The sequence below is a fragment of the Gymnoscopelus braueri genome, assembly GCF_963280865.1.
Source record: "Gymnoscopelus braueri genome assembly, chromosome: 6".
Taxonomy (NCBI): Eukaryota; Metazoa; Chordata; class Actinopteri; order Myctophiformes; family Myctophidae; genus Gymnoscopelus; species Gymnoscopelus braueri.
In genome coordinates, this window is record NC_137607.1 from 31,127,616 (window position 1) to 31,131,847 (window position 4,232).

Consider the following 4,232-nt stretch of genomic DNA (forward strand, 5'->3'; position numbering starts at 1 on the left):
GTTGCCATATTTTGTGAGAGAAATAAGCAACAGGTCTAGGAAAACAAGCCCAAAAGAAGCAACTATTAGCCACATGAGCGCTTTAAACTTTAGATCGGCTATTTGAAAATAGCCGATCGGATTGTAGATTGGCTTGTAGATCGGCTATTTCAAAACTCTTGCAATAAAATGTGGGATATTTGGAATATTTTTAAAAACATTCTAACAACACAAATGCTCCCCTGGGCACAAAACATTTTCATGAAAATATTTGACCACTGGTTTAAATAATGATGACAAAAATTGGAAGCAAGCCAAGCGGGTACACTTTAGAAACATGCCCAAAAAACCGCAACCCGCGCAACTACCAACTTTTACAAGCAACGTTACAGAAAAAGAAGCCCAAAGTTGCCTATAATAAGCGGACATGGCAACACTGGCCATGTTAATATTTATCGCCCGATGCATTGTGGGAGCGACAGTGATAAAGTGAAGAGGAGGAGCGAGGCAGACCGATAAACAACAGCCTGACCACTAGATGGCGCCGCATGACACCCTATCTTGAAGAAACTCCTGTCCCCAATTAAACTGTAGCTTTAGCTTTAGATGATTTATTAAAAAAAAAAAAAGCTTTACAAGTGTGTTGTAAAACATATAAAAAATAAATACATAAAACTGTCTGAATGTCTTTATATCTTCTGTCCTATAGGGACCCATAATTAGAAAAGTGTAAAAAAAATTACAAATTTTGACAATTTAATTTTTTTAAATTAAATTGTCAAAATAATGAGTTTAAGGCCAGTCCACACCAATGCAACTACTTGCAACCATTATCCCCAATGGCAGCTGCAAGGAGTTGCATTGGTGTGGACTGGCCTTAAAACTCTTTTGTTAAAATAGTCCTGTAGATTAAGTTAAAGGGATATTTCACTTTCAAAAAAACTTTGGGTCATTTTATCGTCTACTCAGGCTTTTGTGAGCCCCCCAGACCGTTTTTAAGTTGCTTGATTCAGTATTTAGATATTTGATAATCCTTTTATCAGACACGCCCCCTTCCTATACAAACCCATTATAACTTCAAACTCCATTTTTAACCTGTTAGATTAATCAAAAACACCTGTCCTTGGTTCTGCTGACTCACCCTGCCCTCCTAATATGTGAGGGGGCCGTGTCTTTTCGATTACTTTTTTCATTTATTTTAATTACATTTTTTATTGTATTAAATTGTTTTCATTTTCCAAAAAATAAATTAAAAATAAATTTAAAAGAATATCGAAAAAACACGGCCCCCTCGAGTATAGATGGGTTTCCCGTTTGTAAACATTGAGGATGATGCGCGCGCAGTGGAGGGAAGAGCCTGTAGAGGGCGCTATTACCCGCAGCATCTCTGGCCACTGTACATTGATAAAATAAATGGTCTTCACCGGGTTTAATGAAAGTAGATTAAATGATGCAGTTTGTAATATCTTCTTTACTCAATAAAAATGATTTGTCGGAAGTTGGATCTGTCTGTATATAATAGCAGCATTATGCCTATTCTGCCTATAATAGCAGCATTATGCCTATCTAAATCCCGAAAATAACAATAGAGTGAATGGCACTTCCGGGTCGTTCTACCTCCCGCATGCGCAGAATGCACACTCTGCTCTGTGATGACGTCGCGCGGAAACCCATCTATAAGGAGGGCAGGGTGAGTCACCAGAACCAAGGACGGGTATTTTTGATGAATCTAAACTCTATTTTAATCATGATAGATTAATTGAAAACACCCATCCTTGGTTCTGGTGACTCATAGGGTGCGTTCGAAAATACAGCACTGAGCGCACTGGCCAATACAAACTAATAGGCGAGTGTGCTCCGGTGCGTAATTTCCGAACGCACCCATAGGCTACTGCCCCGCTAATACGTGAGGGGACTTTTTTCATTTATTTTTAATATTTCTTTTGGAAAATGAAAACATTAAATACAGTTTAAAAAAAAGTACTTGAAAAAACATGACCCCCTCACGTATTAGGGGGGCATCACCAGAACCAAGGACGGGTGTTTTCGATGAATCTAACATGGTTAAAATGGAGTTTGAAGTTATAGTGGGTTTATATAGGAAGGGGGCGTATCTGATAAAAATGAATATCAGATATCTAAATACTGAATCGAGCAACTTAAACACTGTCTGGGTCCTCCCAGAAGCCTGAGCAGACGATAAAATGACCCAAAATATTTTTGAAAGTGAAATATCCCTTTCATATGCTTATTTTAATGAGATGTGATATTTGTCTTTTAGCAATTAACATGGATTCATATTACTTTCTAACCATTCAAAAGTATTTATTATTATAATTTTTTTATGGGCCCTATATATGTTTGCTATTTTATCTCCTCCTCCCTTATAGCCTACTGCATATACAGGATTTCACCAATGATGTCTCTTTTGCTCAGAATACAAGATGAACTATGACACCTGACCCTCAGCCAAGATCAAAGTATCTGTTTGAATTGCTTTTAAAAGGAGGGATCTAATTAATAGTGCCTTTTATCAGCCACCTAATTCACCTCAACTGTTGCTGCTCACATTATCCTGACATTCATTTTGCACTGTAAAAATTATTGCAATGATGTGCATAATCAGTACATCATAACAAACAAATAAACCAATATAGATTGTAACATCTTAATAGATGTTAAATATATAGTGTGCTTTGCTAGATCTTAACAACATGAAAGAACTATAGAAGTATCTGTTGAATGTCAGAATCTGAACACTTATCATGTCACAGGATTGCAAGTGTAAAAGAGCAGGGGAATTCCTTTTTGTGCAAGCTCTCAAAATTGCAGTTACAGGAAGGAGAACACAAAAGAACAAATAACTTCTTCCTGGTGTTGATTGGGTCTCACCTAGCCAGTGTATCTGGCTAGACCATGCACAGCTGGGGCATAATTGCTCCAGCATAATCTGCATAATGCTTGAGCTGCAATTATGTTGCATTGTTACTGCTATTTATTATGAACACAATACATTACATGTCTAAATATATATACAAAAGAGAAACAGTGGTAGTTAAGTGTTTGTAGCCTGTTCCCAAACGGTGCGCACTGTGTGCTGGAGGACATGTCCAGGTACTGTACCTCTTGGGGACAAAAGAAAAACAGTGGCCAACAGCACAGGGAGTACTGTTTCACAAATTGGTCTTGCAGAGGTGTGACTATACACTCAAGCCCCTAGAACAGTTATATAAGAAAGCCATAAAGGTATTTGATTTAAAAAAAAACAACAGATAGGTAGCCTACCATCACTGCAGCATCCTAAAAATATATCGTTTTTTTTATAACTGAAAGCTCTTTAAACAGGCATGTGCCGTGTATACAACTGTACATGTTTTTGGAACAATCTACACACTAACATAAGAGAGAGTCCATCCTTTATATCTTTTAAGGTCCAACTAAAAGGATGTATGATGGAGAATCAAATCAAAGGAGGAGGGGGCGATGGTGTGAGGATGAGGGAGTGATGACGAGGGGCACAGATGATTAAGTGAGGAAGGGGAGGTGAAGGGGGGAGTGAGGATGAGGGTGTGAGGATGAAGGGGCGATAACGATGGCGTGTTGAGTATGAGGAGGTGAGGATGTAAGGGGTGAGGATGAGGAGGTGAACTAAAGGGGGTGGCGAGGATGGGAGGTGTGGATGGGGGGGGGGGCCGAAATGAGTGAGAGGGATAATGCACTGTAACACAAAACTGTGTAATCTCTGTTCCCCGAGATGTCAGAGTAGGCTCTGGTGGCCAGAAATACCTGGTGGGTCCGACCGTTCCGAGGTCGCTGGATGTGTGGGCCCAACCGCTCCGATCTCACCGGATTTGACTGGGGCGAGTGGACTTTGGTGGGCAGATATGATATGGGTCCGACCGTTCGACGTCGCCGGGTTTGACCCGGGGCGACCGTGATTTGCGTCGAACGCTCTTGATATAACTGGACCATTAATCACTGGAGGAATTTTCATTTGACTGGACTTTAACGTTTTTCACTGTCCTTGTATTGAGGAATCTCACCTTTTAGTCAAAAAATAGCCAGACGTTACATAGGCTACTAGCCTATACAGGACGCATACAAAAAGAACAATATAGGAAACCCCTTCAGCAATTAATGATGCACCCTAACATATTGTAGCGGCCCGCTGCGGACTGTGTGTATATTGTACTTTAAAGGTTGTCAGCCGCAATGAGAGGGTCTTTCCGGGACTAGTACAGGAAGTGACGTGA